The following is a 19026-nucleotide window of genomic DNA, read 5'->3' on the forward strand; positions in this document are numbered from 1 at the left end:
CAACCTGCACAAAGGAGCAGCAATTTTAGAAAAATCCTTAATAAAGCGCCGATAGAATCCCGCATGTCCCAAGAAACTCCAGACATCCTTCACATAAATGGGTGGAGGTAATTTTTCAATCGCCTCCACCTTCACCTTATCAACTTTAATGCCTCTCCTAGACATTCTGTGACCCAACATGATGCCTTCCTGCACTATAAAATGGCACTTTTTCCAATTCAATACCAGATTTGTTTTTTCATAACGAGCCAACACCTTGCTCAAATTCTTCAAACAATCATCATAAGAAGACCCAAAGACTGAAAAATCATCCATAAAAACTTCCACAAATTTTTCCACTATATCGATGAAAATAACCATCATGCATCTCTGGAAAGTAGCTGGTGAATTATAAAGACCAAACATCATTTGCTTGAAGCCGAAAGTGCCATAAGTGCAAGTAAAAATGGTCTTCTCCTGATCCTCTGGGCATATGACAATCTGGTTGTTCCACGAATAACCATAAAGGAAACAATAATATTCATGCCCCGCCAATCTGTCCAACATTTGATCAATGAATGGAAGTGGGAAGTGGTCCTTACGGGTTGCCTTGCTGAGCCTTCTGTAATCGATGCAAACTCTCCACCCGTCACAGTGCGAGTAGGAATTAGCTCATTTTTCTAATTTTCAACCACAGTCATCCCTCCCTTTTTAGGTACACATTGCATTAGGCTTACCTAGTTGCTGTCAGAGATAGGAAAGATGATACCTGCATCGAGCCACTTAATTACTTCCTTCTTCATGACTTCCTTCATGATGGGATTTAATATCCTTTGCTGCTCAACACTGGGGCGGTGTCCATCTTCCAGAAAGATTTTATGCATGCAAAACAATGGACTGATTCCCTTGATGTCAGCAATTGTCCACCTTATAGCCTTTTTATGCTCGTGAAGTATTCTGAGCAGTTTTTCTTCTTGTACATTAATCAGGCTGGATGAGATAATTATTGGCAATGTTTCAGAGTTTCTTGGAAGGGGCTTTATCTCTAGCTTTGGGGATTCTTCAATAGATGGCTTAGGAAGGGTCAGAGTAACAGGCCTGTCCAACTCCTTAAATCTCCAAAACCCATGTACATTATTGCATGACATGTCAAGTACTTGCTCAATTTCGTCCATCATCTCATCTTCACTATCTTCTTCATTCCCAATTAAGGCTCGTTCAAAAGGATCTATGGGGCTCATATAAGGCACCAATGACATAGCATTGCTTTCCAATATAGAAATCATGGATAGATCTTCATAGTGGGATGGCAATCTGAGTGCTTTATATACATTAAATACCTCCACTCGATCACCTACTCTCATCGTCACATTTCCTTCGCATACATCAAAAATAGCTCGGCCCGTGGCTAAGAATGGACGCCCCAAAATAAATGGGACCTCCTGATCAGGCTCATAGTCCAAGATAATAAAATCAGCAGGGAATTCGAAAGAACCCACTTGAACTAACACATCTTTAATCACTCCTTCTGGATGAGCAATGGAGCGATCACCCAATTATTAGATCACCGTTGTTGGGCGCGGCTCACCCAACCCCAATTGTCTGAACACAAATAGTGGCACCAAATTGATGCTCGCTCCAAGATCACACAAAGTTCGCTCGACTGCATGCTTACCAATCGAGATTTGGATAGTGAAACTACTCGTATCCTTCAATTTCTGAGGTAGATTGCTTTGGATTCTAGAGCTACATTCCTCAATGAGTGCTACAGTCTCCAATTCGGTCAACCTCCTTTTATTTGCCACTATGTCCTTGATATATTTTGCTTATTTGGGCACTTCTTGCAGGATGTCTACCAGTGAAATATTGATTTGCACCTGCTTCAAAATATCAAGAAACTTTTTATATGCGGTATTATCCTTCACTTTCTACAATCGTTGAGGGTATGGAGGTGGTGGTCTCACAACTAATGGTGGGGGTTGCTCAGCCACCACCTCTTCAACTGGCTTCTTTGGCTCCTTTGATTTTTCTGATTTTGACTCTATAGTGGCCGCTCTCTCATTAAAGGTCACTTGTTTTCTCTTTTTCGACTAGACTTATTCTAATTGTCTCCCATTCCTCAATGACACAACATTAATAGATTCCTTAGGATTAGCCTCGATGTCACTTGGAAGAGCTCCAACTGGCCGAGTATTTTGGGCACTGGCAAGTTGTCCCATTTGGCGCTCCAAATTTCTCATTGCTGTGGCTTAGGACTGTTGGTAAGCCATCACTTTCTTTATCATCTCTATTGTGTGGTCTTGCTGGTCAGCCATCAATTTCTTCATCATTTCCTCAAGGTGACTTGGAGAGTTTGCATGTTGTTCAGCCTGAGGTGGTCTATATTGTTATTGAGGTGCTTGTGGTCGGTATTGATTCTGAGCACCTTGGTTTTCACCCCTAGAGAAGTTTGGGTGGTTCCTCCAGTTGGGATTGTAAGTATTTCCATACTGGTTTGTCTGGCCCCTATTTGCATTACCCACAAAACAGACAGACTCTGGATTAATTGGGCATAAGTAGCTCGTATGACCCTCTCCGCATACTTCACAAAACAATTGAACTTGTTGCACTGGCTGAGCTTGTTGCTTATTAATAACCAAGGTCATCTGATTGACTTGGTTGGTCAATATGAAAATCTACGTTGATAATACCAAAATGACATCCAACTCGAGAACCCCTGCAGATATTTGCACTGTATGTCTGCCCATCTCTCCTTCCCAATCAGGATTGCTTTTGGAGAATTTGTTCAATAACACATATATCTCATCAAAGATTTTATCCAATACTTGACCTCCAGCTGCAGCATCTACCACAATCTTTGTCTCAGGGTGTAGCCCTTCTATGAAAGTGTGAGCTAACACTTCGTTTGTCTGATTGTGATGAGGACAGTCTCTGAGCAGCCCCTTGAACCTCTCCCAAGCTGAGTATAAAGATTCCCTCGCTTTCTGTTTGAAGGCGACTATCTCACTTCTGATCTTTGCAGTTTTACCTGAAGGGAAGAACCTTGCCAGGAATTTCCTCGCCAGATCATTCCATGATGTAATAAAATTAGCTGGTTCTACCTTCAGCCATCGCTTTGCTTCACCCAACAGAGAGAACGGAAAAAGTGTGAGCCTCACATAGTCTGGAGTAACCCCATTAGTAATGTAAGTATCACTAATCTCCAAGAAATTCAGGATATGCTGTTTTGGATCCTCGTGTGGAAGACCCATAAACTGCCCGTTCGCATGAAATAGCTGGATCATGCTCTATTTCAGCTTAAAGTGCCCAGTGATTCTGGGCTTCACAATGTTGGAGGTGACATTAGCAATGATGGGCATCGCTACCTCCTGAACAACCATATGTTGCTCCTCTGTCATGTTCACAGGAAATTGAACAAGTACCTGAAGATTATTTGTATCCCTTGCTTCCCTCAACCTCCTATGAAATATTCTCTCAGGTTCGGGGTCAAAGCCTTGAAGTTTGTCCTGGCTTCTGGCCCTTCGCATTCAATCAAAGTTCCTAAGAGCAGAGCAACAATAAAGTAACATTAGGCGTGACGAAATAAACAATTATAGCAAGAACTAGAAAGTAGTCAATATTCAAGTTTCCGGCAACGGCGCCAAAAACTTGTTGCTCCCAAATATTTCTCGTGTGTATTCTCTCTTCAAAGTGGCGCTCCCCATCTAAAAATAAGTTTGGTCTTACTTTTATACGCGTTGAGCAGGTCTAGGGTCGAAATAACCTTGTCCCGGGCAAAGTTGGACAAACTTCCGTCGCCAACGTCTAACCCAGCGCCCCCTGCTGGCCCTAGCGCTGGGCTTCTTGATTATTCTGCCTGTGGCGCTAAAAATTCGGGGTTTCCTTTTTTCGTCTGTTTTGGCTCTAATCTCGCACCTTTCGCCCCCAATTGCTTCCGGATGATTCCTACACATAAAAACACTCCCAATTAATATAAATCAACATATTTTACATCCGAAATCCACGAAATACGAGTAAAACATGAGGCGATATACATATAAATATATATACTTTAAGCTAAATATCAACTAAGTAATATTATGTAGGAGGATCTCTCATGATTTGGTCAGTCATAGCATCGAAGCGAATTAAAAGGATTTGTGGAAAGATATCCCCACCTCTTGTAATGGTTGCCTTAACATTATAAAGTTCATTTCAACATAATTATATCTACAACCTATAACTGAAGCAAACACCATGGCAATCAATGAATATATGCACATATAAAAAGAAATAAACATCAAGCATGAAGAAAATAACCTTTGCTACAGAGTAAATTCATTCACAAAAGAAAGACTAAGAAAAACAGAAAAAATAAAGGAAATCCCAAGCTTATAAGACCTAAGATTCTTGGTGATGGAAGATCCAAAAGATAGTATCAACCTTTCTATCGAAAATGCTTTCTCTGTTTTGCACTATTTATACTGTTCAAGTGTTTGATGAATACTTTGCATGGCCTTTTATCTCTTAAATTCATATTGAGGTTAGGAAGATAGAAAGAATGGCCATTGAGTTCTCTAAAAATCGGTAAATGAATTAACCGTCTCTATTCTCATTCTTGATGACTACAAACTCTTGATTTTTGTTGGAGTATTTATTAGAATGTAAGTTTACATTTTTATAAAAAAAAATTATATAGGAGTTGTGTTTGATTGAAGGATAAAACTGTCACTCATTTTAGTGTCCTAGATACAGCAAATTAAAAACGACTAAGTAACTTATATCTTTCTTCATATGATATAATGAATTCTACGTAAATTTTCTTATTCCTTATGTAAGTAAAGCATTTTATAACAGATTAATTACCTGGTGACCAAGTTTCCGTTAGGAGCATAATATATATGTAAATCAATATTAAAAGAGGCTAATTGATATGATAAGATAATAGCGAGACAAGATCACAAGACATGTGACTATCGACGGAAAAAATGTAACTCAAAGCATATGAGGCGTTACATGTATAGCTTATGTAATGTTTGTTGGACGTTTGACCTGTTGATCAGCTTTACGGACAGAAGCAATGACTTTGCCTTTAACACATGTAATAGTATTTATGTAAAATAATAATATTACATTGTTGATCAGCGTTAGGTACTCACCATATTAGACGTACCTCGAAGTTGCTCTTCCTGTTTGTCTTGGTTTCCAGCAGTCAAATTTAATGTTGATGATGACACATTTGTAGTCATCTTCCAAAGAGCGTATGCAAATTTTCCTCAATCTATGGAGAGAAAGTTAAGTAATTAATTTGGAAATAATTGGAGATTTTTAAAGTGAACAAAATTATTAGTAATTATTTTTGTGTGTAGCTTATTTTGCCCTTTTTGTGGCCTGAGTAATATCCTGTTTGACAAAGTGGAACAATTGATAACAGTTATATATATTTCAAGTGATGAAACAACAAAACTTTAGACCAATACATTGATTTGTTCGAGATATTTAAAGTGATTGCTTATCCACGAGCGTTAAACCAATACTTTAAACACCTTGAAGAGTTTGTGACAACATGAAATTTATTAAGTTAGTGTCCAAAGGATGACAAAATACATGACTGAAGATCCGACAGAAAGAATGGACCTCGTCGAATGACTAAAACTTTAATTACCCATTCTGTAGCATATTTCTTCAACTTGCTAATAGGTATGCACATTTTTCCTAACTCTTCTTTGTTTGCCATCGTAAGTTATCCTGTAGTAGCTAGGAGAATAGATGCAAACACAATATATAGTTGTAATATAGAGACGTATTTTACCTATTTAATATATATCCTTTAGAAGTTGAAGCACCAAATGCAATATATATATATAGTTGCAAGACAAGAGTAAAGTTGAAATAAGCTACTGATTCTTGAAGTTTAATTGGAAAATCAAGCAATGTCAGCTGGCAACATATATGAATATTTTAATAAAGTTTAAAGGTAATGACAAGAGTGTAAAATTATTACCAATTTTGTGATGCGACAACCAAAAAACCTGTAAAGAAAAATGTACGAGAAAGAATATAAGGATAATGGGACAACGACACCTTATTGTGCACTTATATAGAGTCCTGGGAAGAATCTGAAAAGGCATGTAGAAGGAGTTATTATGGAAGATGAAAGAAACAAAATATAAAGAGTGAAAGAACTGCAAATAATAAGTTAAGGAATGATTTTAGTGACTTTATTAGGGGAAGAAACGGAATAAAGCAGCCATCAAACCATCAATGCCCCATAAACAAATACAAATTTTAGGGAGTTTTTGAAGGAGAACGTGGGAGGGGGGAGGGAACCATAACATTAATTTAATGGAGATATTGAAGAAGAAGGTGGCTTTAAAGGGGGGAGAAAAGCAAAAATCCATAAAATTATTTTTTTGGGAGCAACTGAAGGATATATTGAATAAGAATGGGCTCAAACCTAATTGTACTTTTGAATTGACTTAGTAACGCAGCTTCCTGCTTTTCCTACTTTTAGTATTTTAGTATTTAGCATTAGTATTTACTATAATAGTATGAATTAGGTGATAAAGACTTTTAGCTTTCAAACTAATTAATTGACAAAATATCTTAAAGGGGTACGTTACCCAAACTTTCTAATGGACTTTGATTATATAAAAACGGTCATGTTTCATCCTTTTAAATTAGGTCATGTAATTATGAATGGTCATGTAACTATGTAAGTATAATACTACTATTTCATATTTATTACATTAGATGTTTAATATTTTATTATATTTTACTTAAAAATAAATTATAATAGGGGCAAAATAGCAATCCAACTTTGCAGGAAGGAGCTTTCTACTTTTAATATTATATATATATATATATATATATATATATATATATATATATATATGCACATTTGATTTGCCTTAAATGCCCCTGACAATACATTAAACAAGCATAAGGATAGGGGCTTTTTTGCCTTTTACATCAAATCTTAAACCCAGATCTCTTCTCCCCCTATTGTTCTTTTTACATCTCGCCATCGTTCATGGAGAAAGCAGAAAAGAGAAAACATTGTTGTGGCTACTCAAAGAAATAAACCAAACAGCTCTTCTAAATCATTGAACAAGAAAGAGACTCGTTTCCAATTTCAATCTCTTATCAGTTCGACAGTTCCACTCCACAAGCTTTGCTCCTCCTCTACTTCTTCAAAATGTCAAAAATATTGTTCGAAAACCCCCAGTATTAGCTTTGAAATATGATTTGAATACCTCAAAACCCAATAACAATTCCTCCAACAACAATTTCACGGAGGTCGGCAGTAAAACTAGTGTTGCATCTTCTAATTTCAGATCTGCGCACACAGTAAATGAACCTAGGAAAAGAGCAGGAAAGAACAATAAAAAGATATTCCCGTCAGCCAAATGGTTCTAAAATGAAAAAGTATTGTTTGTCTTTAATTAATTTTCCAATTCCATGTTTGTTGTCTGTGGGTAGTCACCATTGACGAGGCGGACATAGAAAAGAGAAAGATGAACAGGACAACCATGTGATAATTTTGACAAAGACAGTAAAGCCTCTCTTATTAATCTGTTGTTAGTGTGCTAATAAGGGCATTTAAGGAAAATCAAAATGCATATAATGTGTGCACATATAACTCTAAGTTCAGGACTACATGTCCTTAACTTTTGAACTTGTAACTCGAAATTCAGGACTAACTATCCTTAATTTCTGTGCTTATAACTTTAAGTTAAGGACTACATGTCCTTAATTTCTGTGCTTGTAACTCTAAGTTAAGGACCAAGTGTCCTTAATTTTTGAACTTCCAACTCTATGTTCAGGACCAAGTGTCCTTAATTTATGAGCTTGTTACTGTAAGTTCAGGACTAGCTGTTGTCCTTAATTTATGAGCTTATAAGTCTAAGTTAAGGACTACATGTCCTTAACTATTCCGATAACCATGGACATAGTTTCTTTCATTTATTTATTTTCTCATCCTGAAAAATGAATCTTATAGAAGTACTTTCCCCAAATAAAACCGACTGTTAATAAACATTTGTGCCAAGCTCAAGAAAAAGATAAAAGAATCATATTGAATATAGACTAGTCTGGAACATGAATCATTTTAACATTAGAACTTCCAACTGAATCCACTTGAGAATGAGAAGAAATGCAGTCGTCGGTATAAACACTGTATTTCCGTTTGGAAAGGAAAAGAGATAAAAGAAAGGGTAACACCGTCTTTTCATATTAATTTTAATAGACTAGTGGCTACTTTTGCTCAGCATTAAAAATGCTGGATAAAAAGTAAATACCACTTTAAAAAGTGGCTACCCTGCATAATTTTTACGAAAAAAGAAGTAGCTTCTAAGAAAGCGAATTCCCAACATTTGGCCCAGTAGGGATTACAAACTTGGAAAAACTATACAGTATAGCAGCTATGTCACGACCCAATTTCTCCTTCCGTGTGACGTCGTGATGGCACCTAGTCTCTACAACTAGGTAATCCTAACATTTTTTTTTTGCGGAAATAATGAAATAAAAATAAAAATTTAACCAACTATTCAAAAATACACAACAATCCCAAAACCCGGAACATCGTGAATTACAAACTACAGGAGGAAAAGTCTAGTGTCTCTATACATCATAGTCTATCAAAAGAAAATACAGAAGATAATAGACATGAGGAAGAATAGAAAGTGGAATCCAAGGTCTGCGGACGCGGTAGATATACCTTGAAGTCTCCAAAGCTGTCCCGGCTCACTAATAGTGCGGCTGATAAGGAGCACCTAGATCTGCACACGAAAAATATATGCAGAAGAGTAGCATGAGTACACCACAATCGGTACCCATTAAGTGCCAAGCCTAATCTCGGTAGAGTAGTGACGAGGTCAGGTCCGGACCCTACTGGAATATGATAATAAAGCAACACAAGAATGAAATTTCGCAGTAAAATAAAGACTGAAATTTAACAAGAAAGAATTCATAGAAGGTAACAGCTCAATACACAGAAATACAACAGGGGATCTCCCGAGATACCGTCTTGTAGTCCCAAAGTAAGTATGCAGTACAGGTGGATCTCCCGGAATACCGTCCATAGTCCCAAAGTAAATATGCAGTACAGGGGATCTCCCGGAATACTGTTTCGTAGACCCAAAGTAAATATGCAGTACAGGGGGATCTCCCGGAATACCGTTCCGTAGTCCCAAAGTAAATATGCAGTGCAGGAGGATCTCCCGGAATACCGTTCCGCAGTCCCAAAGTAAATATGCAGTACATGAGGATCTCCCAGAATACCGTTCTGTAGTCCCAAAGTAAATATGCAGCGCAAACAATAGAAATACAACAACATCACGAAATCTTACGATTTAGACTAAGTACTAGTCAAGGATGAAGCAGGAAATTCACTAAGCATGCTGCACAGAGTTCAGATGAGCAGTTAAGACACGTAGACATGCTGTATTAGACTAAACATAATAGCTACACATATTGGAATAACTCAATTAAGAATGAAAATCGATTAATACTCATTAAAATGGTATAACTAAAAAAAAGGAAAACAAGTTGGTGCTCAGTAAGAAAATCGGGTTTTTTCACAACTAGCCCGTATACGTACTCGTCACCTCATGTACACGGTGCTCACATATCACAATAGTTCCAAATCTTAGGGAGATTTCTCTCGCACAAAGTTAGGCAAGCCACTTACCTTGAACCAAGCTCAATCAATCGGTAAGAATGCCTTTCCCATGAATATCCGGCTCCGAATGGCCCAAATCTAGCCAAAAGCAATTACATATCATAAATACAACCATAATAGACTCATCTAATTAATTAAATCAATACTTTAACAAAAATTCCGAAATTCGCCCTAAAAAGTCGATTCATTCCCACGTCTTAGAATCAGGCAAAAGTCACAAAATCTGAAAGCTCATTCACTCACGAGTCTAACCATATCAAATTTACTAAAATCCGACAGGAAATGGTCCTTCAAATCCTCAAATCAAACTTTTCAAAACCCTAGTCTCAAACTTCCAAATTCCACCTTAAATACACACTAACTAGGTGGAAAAATAAATGAGGAAGCAAGATTATTGATCAACAATAAGCACAAGGGACTTACCTCAAGAAACCACTCAGAAATGCTCTCAAGAAATCGCCAAACCCGAGCTCAAAATGTTAAAAATGAGCAAATATCGCGAACCCTTGCATTTAAGTGTTCTGTCCAGAAATCTCGCACCTGCGGCCCATAGTCGCACCTGCGATGCCGCACCTGTGAAATTTCCATCGCAGGTGCGGAAATGACTTAAAGGGATTGGGTCCGCATCTATGAGCAATGGGCCGCACCTGCGCGCCCGCTCCTGCAGAATTTTCCGCTTCTGCGATCCCTCACGCCCTGGCCCCTTCCGCTTCTGCGCTCCATCTTCCGCATCTGCGGATGCGCAGATGCGGTTATACCTCTGCACCTGCGACCTCTGGCCTATTCCTTCCAAACCGCACCTGCATCCATTGGCTTGCTTCTGCGGGCTCGCACTTGCGGTCAATGTTGCGCAGGTGCGATTACACCAGGTGCAGCAGCTTCAGCTATTCTTCCAAAACCAAATTTGATCTGTTAACCATCTGAAACACACCCAAGGACCCCGGTACCTCAACCCAATACACCAACAAGTCCTAAAACATCATGCAAACTTAGTCAAGCCGTCAAATCACATCAAACAACGCTAAAATCACAAATCACCCTCTGATTCAAACTTAATGAACTTGAAACTATAAACTTCTACAACCGATGCCGAAACTTATCAAATCACGTCTGATTGACCTCAAATTTTGCACACAAGTCATAATTAACATTACAGACCTACTCTAACTTCCGGAATTGGAATCTGACCCCGATATCAAAATTTTCACTACTGGTCCAAATCTCCAAAAATTCGACTTTCGCCATTTCAAGCCTAAATAAGCTACGGACCTCCAAAACACAATCCGGACATGCTCCTAAGTCCAAAATCATCCAACGGAGCTAACGGAACTGACAGAACTCCATTCCGAAGTCGTCTTCATACAGTTCTAACTACGGTCCAAATCCTAAGGCTTAAACCTCCATTTAGGGACTAAGTATCCCAATATACTCCAATAATCAAAACGAAACCTCCCGGAAAGTCACAATAGTAGAAATAGATATGGGAGAAGCAGTAAATAGGATATCAGGGCTATTACTCTCAAAACGCCTGGCCGGGTCATTACATCCTCCCCCTCTTAAAACAATCGTTTGTCCTCGAACGAGCATAGAGACATACCTGAAGCGATGAAAAGATGAGGATCACGACTGCGCATATCCTGCTCGGTCTTCCAAGTCGCCCCCTCGACCGACTGTACCCTCCAGTGAACCTTCATGGAAGCAATGTTCTTTGACCTAAGCTTTCTAACCTGCCTGTATAAAATAGCCATTGGCTCTTCAACATAAGATAGATCCTTGTTTCATTAGACTGAGCTGAAATCCAATACGTGAGACGGGTCACCGCGATACATCCGGAGCATCGAAACATGAAATACCAGATGAAATCCTGCTAGGCTGGGAGGTAAGGCAAGGTCATAAGCAACCTCCTCAACACGCTGCAACACCTCAAAAGGATCAATGAACCTTGGGCTCAGCTTGCCCTTCTTTCCGAATCTCATAACGCCTTTCATAGGCGAAACCCGGAGCAAGACCCGTCTCCAACCATGAATGCAACATCGCAAACCTTTCGGTCCACATAACTCTTCTGTCTGGACTGGGCTGTGCGAAGTCTATCCTGAATCACCTTAACCTTTTTCAAGGCATCCTCAACCAAGTCCGTATCCAATAATCTGGCCTCGCCCGGCTCGAACCAACCCACTGGGGACCGACACCGCCTACCATACAAAGCCTCATATGGTGCCATCTGAATGCTGGACTGATAACTGTTGTTGTAGGCAAACTCCGCAAGTGGCAAGAACTGGTCCCAAGCACCCCCAAAATCTATCACACAAGCACGGAGCATATCCTCCAGTATCTGAAAAGTGCGCTCGGACTGTCCGTCCGTCCGAGGGTGAAATGTTGTGCTCAACTCAACCTGAGTACCCAACTCATATTGTACAGCTCTCTAGAACCGTGATGTAAACTGCGTACCCCGGTCAGAGATAATAGATACCGATACGTCATGAAGCCTGACGATCTCACGAATGTAGATTCGAGCTAGCTGCTCAGAAGAATAGGTAGTCGTCACAGGAATGAAATGAGACGACTTGGTCAGCCTATCCACAATCACCCAAACTACATCAAACCTCCGCTGAGTCCGTGGGAGTCCAACAACGAAATCCATAGTGATCCGCTCCTATTTCCATTTCGGAATCTCCAATTTCTGAAGCAACCCACCTGGTCGATGATGCTCATACTTCACCTGCTGGAAATTTAGGCACCGAGCCACATATTCCACTATGTCTTTCTTCATTCTCCTCCACCAGTAATGCTGCCTCAAGTCCCGATACATCTTCGCAGTGCCCGGATGAATAGAGTACCGCGAACTGTGAGCCTCCTGAAGAATCAACTCATGCAAACCATCTACATTGGGCACACATAGCCTGCCCTGCATCCTCAATGCACCATCATCTCCAATAGTGACTTCCTTATCATTACCATGTTGGACTGTGTCCTTAAGGACAAGCAGATGGGGGTCATCATACTGACGCTCCCTGATACGATCATAAAAGAGAAGATCGAGAGACCACACAAGCCAATGCTCGACTCGGCTCAGAGATATCTAATATCACAAATTGGCTGGCTAAGGCCTGAACATCCAATGCCATGGGCCTCTCTGTTGATGGTAGATATGCTAAGCTCCCCAAACTCTCTACCCGGCGACTCAAAGCATCGGCCACCACATTGGCCTTCCCAGGGTAGTACAAAATAGTGATATCATAATCCTTAAGCAGCTCCAACCACCTCCTCTGATGCAAATTAAGATCCTTCTGCTTGAACAGATGCTGCAAACTCCGGTGATCGGTGTAAATCTCACAAGGAACACCATACAAATAATGCCGCCAAATCTTCAAGGCATGAACAATAGCTGCTAACTCAAGATCGTGGACATGATAGTTCTTTTCATGCACCTTCAGTTGTCTGGACGCGTAGGCAATCACCCTACCGTCCTGCATCAACACTGCACCGAGACCAATCCGCGAGGCATCATAATATACAGTATAAGACCCCGAACATGTAGGCAATACCAATACTGGGGTTGTAGTCAAAGCTATCTTGAGCTTCTGAAAGCTCTCCTCACATTCCTCTATCCACCTGAACGGAGCACCCTTCTGGGTCAGCCTGGTCATAGGTGCTGAAATAGATGAGAAACCCTCTACAAATCGATGGCAATACCCCGCCAAACCAAGAAAACTCTGGATCTTTGTAGCTGAGGACGGTCTGGGCCAACTTTGCATTACTTCAATCTTCTTCGGATCCACCTGGATCCCCTCACTTGATACTATATGACCCAAGAATGCCACTGAGTCTAGCCAAAAATCACACTTTGAAAAATTTGCATATAACTTCTTTTCTCTTAAGGTCTGAAGCGCAGTCCTCAGGTGCTGCTCATGATCCTCCCGACTCCGGTACCAGAATGTCGTCAATAAACACAATGACGAATGAGTCAAGATAAGGCTGGAACACACTGTGCATCAAGTGCATAAAAGTTGTTGGGGCATTTGTCAGCCCAAAAGACATAATAAGAAACTCATAGTGACCATATCTGGTCCTGAAAGCAGTCTTTGGGATATCTGGTTCCCGAATCTTCAACTAATGATATCCTGAACGTAAGTTAATCTTGGAAAATACTCTGGCACCCTGTAACTGATCAAATAAGTCATCAATACGAGGCAATGGATTCCTGTTCTTCACTGTGACTTTGTTCAACTACCGGTAATCAATACACATCCGCATAGAACCATTTTTCTTCTTCACAAATAAGACAGGAGCACACCAAGGTAACATACTGGGCCGAATGAAGTCCTTATCAAGCAACTCCTGTAACTGCTCCTTCAACTCCTTCAACTCAGGAGGAGCCATGCGATATGGGGGAATAGAGATGGGCTGAGTGCCCGACAACAAATCAATGCCAAAATCAATATCTCTGTCGGGCAGCATGCCCGGAAGATTAGCTGGAAACACATCTGGAAAGTCCCTCACTACTGGACTGACTCCACTGTAGGGGTATCAATACTGACGTATCTCACATAAGCTAGATACGCATCACACCCCTTCTCAACCATTCGTTGAGCTTTAAGAAATGAAATAAATCTGGTGGGAGTATACTCTAAGGTACCTCTCCACTCTAATCGCGAAAATCCTAGCATAGCCAGTGTCACGGTCTTAGCGTGACAATCAAGAATAGCTTAATGGGGCGACAGCCAGTCCATGCCCAAAATAATATCAAAGTCCACTATGCTGAGCAATAATAAATCGACTTTGGTCTCAAAACCACTAAGAGCAATCAAACACGGCCGATACACATGGTCCACAACAAGAGAATCTCCCACAGGAGTAGACACATAAATAGGGGAAATCAAAGAATCTCGAGATACGCCCAAATACGGGGCAAAATAAGAGGACACATAAGAATATGTAGAGCCTGGGTCAAATAATACCGATGCATCTCTATGACAGACTGGAACAATACATGTAATAATAGAATCAGAAGCAATTGCCTCTATACGAGCAGGAAGTGCATAATATCTGGCCTAGACTCCCCCTCTAGGGCGACCTCTACCTCCCCAACCTCCAACTCGGGCTGGCTGAGCAGGTGGGGTGGCAGATGGCGCTGTAATAAAAGCATGAGGACCCGGTGGAGCACGTTGTGGTTGAGAAGTCTGCGGAGGTGCACCTCTCCTAATCCTGGGGCAATCCCTCACCACATGGTGAGTGTCGCCACACTCAAAACAAGCTCTGGGAGGGCGTGGCTGCTGTGACTGGCTCGGGCCAAGTCTGCTAGACTGGCCGCTAGGAACACCCCGTGCTGGAGCCACACTAGATAATGGAGGTGCATAATAAGGCTCCTGGCGTCTAGAAGGAGCTGGAACATCGCTGGCGGCTGGAAGAGCTGAATGAACGGGGCGGCTCACATAACCCCTACCATGGCGAGCTGTTGGGGAATGAGCACTAGAATAATAACTAGTCTCTCGAGACCTCTTGGTCTCTCTCTCCTCTCTATCCTGGGCAAGCATGCCCTCCAATCTCCTGGCAATACTCACAACCTACTGATAAGAAATATCCATCTCCAACTCCCTGGCCATACTAATCCGGATACTGGGGTGGAGTCCTTCAATAAACTGTCGAACCCTCTCTCGAACTGTGGCAACCAAGGCCGGTGCATGTCGGGCCAAATCACTGAAGTGAACTGCATACTCTGACACAGTCATAGCACCCTGGCGCAGCTGCTCAAAATCCGCACGCCATGAGTCCCTGAGGCTTTGAGGGACATACTCTCTCAAAAATATATACGAGAACTGAGTCCATGTAAGTGAAGCTGCTTCAGCCGGACTACTCAACTCATAAGCACGCCACCACTGATAGGCTGCTCCTCTAAGCTGGAATGTAGTAAAAGAAACCACGCTCGTCTCCGCTACGCCCATAGTACGGAGAATACGATGACACTCCTCCAAAAAACCCTAAGCATCATCTAGAGCCAATCTGTTAAAGCTATGAAGGTGGTACTTCTTGTACCTCTCAAGTCTGAGCTGCTCCACCTCAGAAGCTGCTGCCCTAACCTCGGGCTGAGCTGGAGCTACCAGTTGCATTGGTACAATCTCTGGAACCTGGTCGACCTGAACCCGCTGCTCTGGAGTACCGGCGATGGGAGTCTGTGCTCCTCCCCCGGCCTGAGATGTGGCAGGAGCAAGTGGAATCAAACCAGCCTCAGCTAAGGTGCTGAACATGCTCAGAAACTGGGCTAGAGTCTCCTGGAGGGCTGGTGCAGGAACAAGTGCCTCAGGTGTCTGCCCTCCAGTTGGAGCTACTGGGGGCTTCTCTGTAGCAGCTCGTGCAGGTGCTCTGGATGCACCACGTGGACGTCCTCGGCCTCTACCCCAGCCCCGGCCTCTAGCGGCTCTAGCAGGGGGCGCGGGTGCCTGGTCATCAGATCCGCTTATACGTGTCCTCACCATCTGTGAGAGAATAGAATACAGAAGTTTAGAATTTTTGAAGTCAACAATTTTCGCACGACAAGGAATCAAAGTAGTGAAGTTTTCCTAACAGTTTAATAGCCTCCCGAAGATAAGTACAGACATCTCCGTACCGATCCGCGAGACTCTAATAAACCGGCTTGTGACTCACGATACCTATGAACCTAGAGCTCTGATACCAACTTGTCACGACCCAATTTCCTCTTCCGTGCGACGTCGTGATGGCATCTAGTCTCTACAATTAGGTTAGCCTAACATTTTTTTTTTGCGGAAATAATGGAATAAAAATATAAATTTAACAAACTATTCAAAAATACACAACAATCCCAAAACCCGGAATATCATGAATCACAAACTACATGAGGAAAAGTCTAGTGTCTCTATACATCAGAGTCTATCAAAAGAAAATACATAAGATAATGGATATGAGGAAGAGTAGAAAGGGGACTCCGAGGTCTGCGGATGCGGCAGATATACCTTGAAGTCTCCAAAGCTGTCCCGGCTCACTGATAGTGCAGCTGATAAGGAGCACTTGGATCTGCACACAAAAAACATGTGCAGAAGATTAGCATGAGTACACCACAATCGGTACCCAGTAAGTGCCAAGCCTAACCTCGGTAGAGTAGTGACGAGGTCAGGTCCGGGCCCTACTAGAATATGATAATATAGCAAGGCAAGAATGAAATATCGCAGTAAAATAAAGATTGAAATTTAACAAGAAAAAATTCATAGAAGGTAACAGCTCAATACACAGAAATACAATAGGGGATCTCCCGAGATACCGTCTCGTAGTTCCAAAGTAAATATGCAGTACAAAGGGATCTCCCAGAATACCGTTCCGTAGTCCCAAAGTAAATATGCAGTACAGAGGGATCTCCCGGAATACCGTTTCGTAGTCCCAAAGTAAATATACAGTGCATGGGGATCTCCCGGAATACCGTTCCGTAGTCCCAAAGTAAATATGTAGTACAGGGGGATCTTCCGGAATACCGTTTTGTAGTCCCAAAGTAAATATACAGTACAGGAGGATCTCCCGAAATACCGTTTCGTAGTCCCAAAGTAAATATGCAGTACATGGGGATCTCCCGGAATACCGTTCCGTAGTCCCAAAGTAAATATGTAGTACATGAGGATCTATGGGAATACCGTTCCGTAGTCCCAAAGTAAATATGCAGCGCAAACAATAGAAATACAACTACATCACGAAATCTTACGATTTAGACTAAGTACAAGTCAAGGAAGAAGCAGGAAATTCACTAAGCATGCTGCACAGAGTTCACATAAGCAGTTAAGACACGTAGACAAGCTGTATTAGACTAAACAGGATAGCTACACATATTGGAATAACTCAATTAAGAATGAAAATAGATTAATACTTATTAAAATGGTATAACTCAAAAAAAAACAAGGAAAACAGGTTGCTTCTCAGTAAGAAAATCGGGTTTTTCCACAACTAGATCGTGTACGTACTCGTCACCTCACGTACACGATGCTCACATATCATAATAGTTCCAAATCATAGGGGGATTTCCCCCGCACAAAGTTAGGCAAGCCACTTATCTCGAACCAAGCTCAATCGATCGGTAAGAATGCCTTTCCCACGAATATCCAGCTCTGAATAGCCCAAATCTAGCCAAAAGCAATTACATATCATAAATACAACCATAATAGACTCATCTAATTAATTAAATTAATACTTTAACAAAAATTCTGAAATTTGCCCTAAAATATCGACCCGGGCCCACGTCTCGTAATCGTGTAAAAGTCATAAAATACGAAATCCCATTCACTCACGAGTCTAACCATATCAAATTTACTAAAATCCGACAGGAAATGGTCCTTCAAATCCTCAAATCAAACTTTCCAAATCCCTAGAATCAAACTCCCAAATTCCACACACTAACTAGGTGGAAAAATAAATGGGGAAGCAAGATTATTGATCAACAATAAGAACAAGGGACTTACCTCAAGAAACCCTTCAGAAATGCTCTCAAGAAACCGCCAAACCCGAGCTCAAAATGTATAAAATGAGCAAAAATCGTGAACCCTTGCATTTAAGTGTCCTGTCCAGAAATCTCGCACCTGCGACGCCGCACCTGTGGAATTTTCATCGTAGGTACGGAAATGACTTAAAGGAACTGGGTCCGCATCTGCGAGCAATGGGTCGCACCTGCGCACCCGCTCCTGCGGAATTTTTTCGCTTCTGCGATCCCTCACACCCTGGCCCCTTCCGCTTCTGTGCTCCATCTTCCGCATCTGCGGATGCGCAGATGCGGTTATACCTCTACACCTACGACCTCTGGCCTCTTCCTTTCAAACCGCGCCTGTGTCCATTGGCTCGCTTCTGCGGGCTCGCACCTGCGGTCAATGTTGCGCAGGTGCGATTACACCAGGTGCAACAACTTTAGCTATTCTTCCAAAACCAAATTTGATCTGTTAACCATACGAAACACACCCAAGGACCCCGGTACCTCAACCCAATACACCAACAAGCCCTAAAACACCATACAAACTTAGTCGAGCTCTCAAATCACATCAAACAATGCTAAAATCACAAATCACCCTCCGATTCAAACTTAATGAACTTGAAACTATAAACTTCTACAACCGATGCCGAAACCTATCAAATCACGTCTGACTGACCTCAAATTTTGTACACAAGTCATAATTAACATTACAGACCTACTCCATTTTTTGGAATTGGAATCCGACCCCGATATCAAAATGTTCACTACCGGTCCATATCTTCAAAAATTCGACTTTTGCTATTTCAAGCCTAAATAAACTACGGACCTCCAAAACACAATCCGGATAGGCTCCTAAGTCCAAAATTGCCCAACGGAGCTAACGGAATCGACGGAACTCCATTCCAAAGTCGTCTTCACACAGTTCTGA

At 41.4% G+C, this 19026-nt stretch overlaps 1 non-coding gene across 1 annotated transcript; it reads left to right on the top strand.

The window, feature by feature from the left end:
• Positions 1-2891: 2891 nt before the first annotated feature.
• LOC117276669 (small nucleolar RNA R71) lies at positions 2892-2996 on the top strand. Its single transcript, XR_004506939.1, has one exon. It is a non-coding gene; the product is annotated as a small nucleolar RNA R71 (small nucleolar RNA).
• Positions 2997-19026: the final 16030 nt, after the last annotated feature.

This window comes from Nicotiana tomentosiformis, chromosome 6 (genome assembly GCF_000390325.3).
Source record: "Nicotiana tomentosiformis chromosome 6, ASM39032v3, whole genome shotgun sequence".
Taxonomy (NCBI): Eukaryota; Viridiplantae; Streptophyta; class Magnoliopsida; order Solanales; family Solanaceae; genus Nicotiana; species Nicotiana tomentosiformis.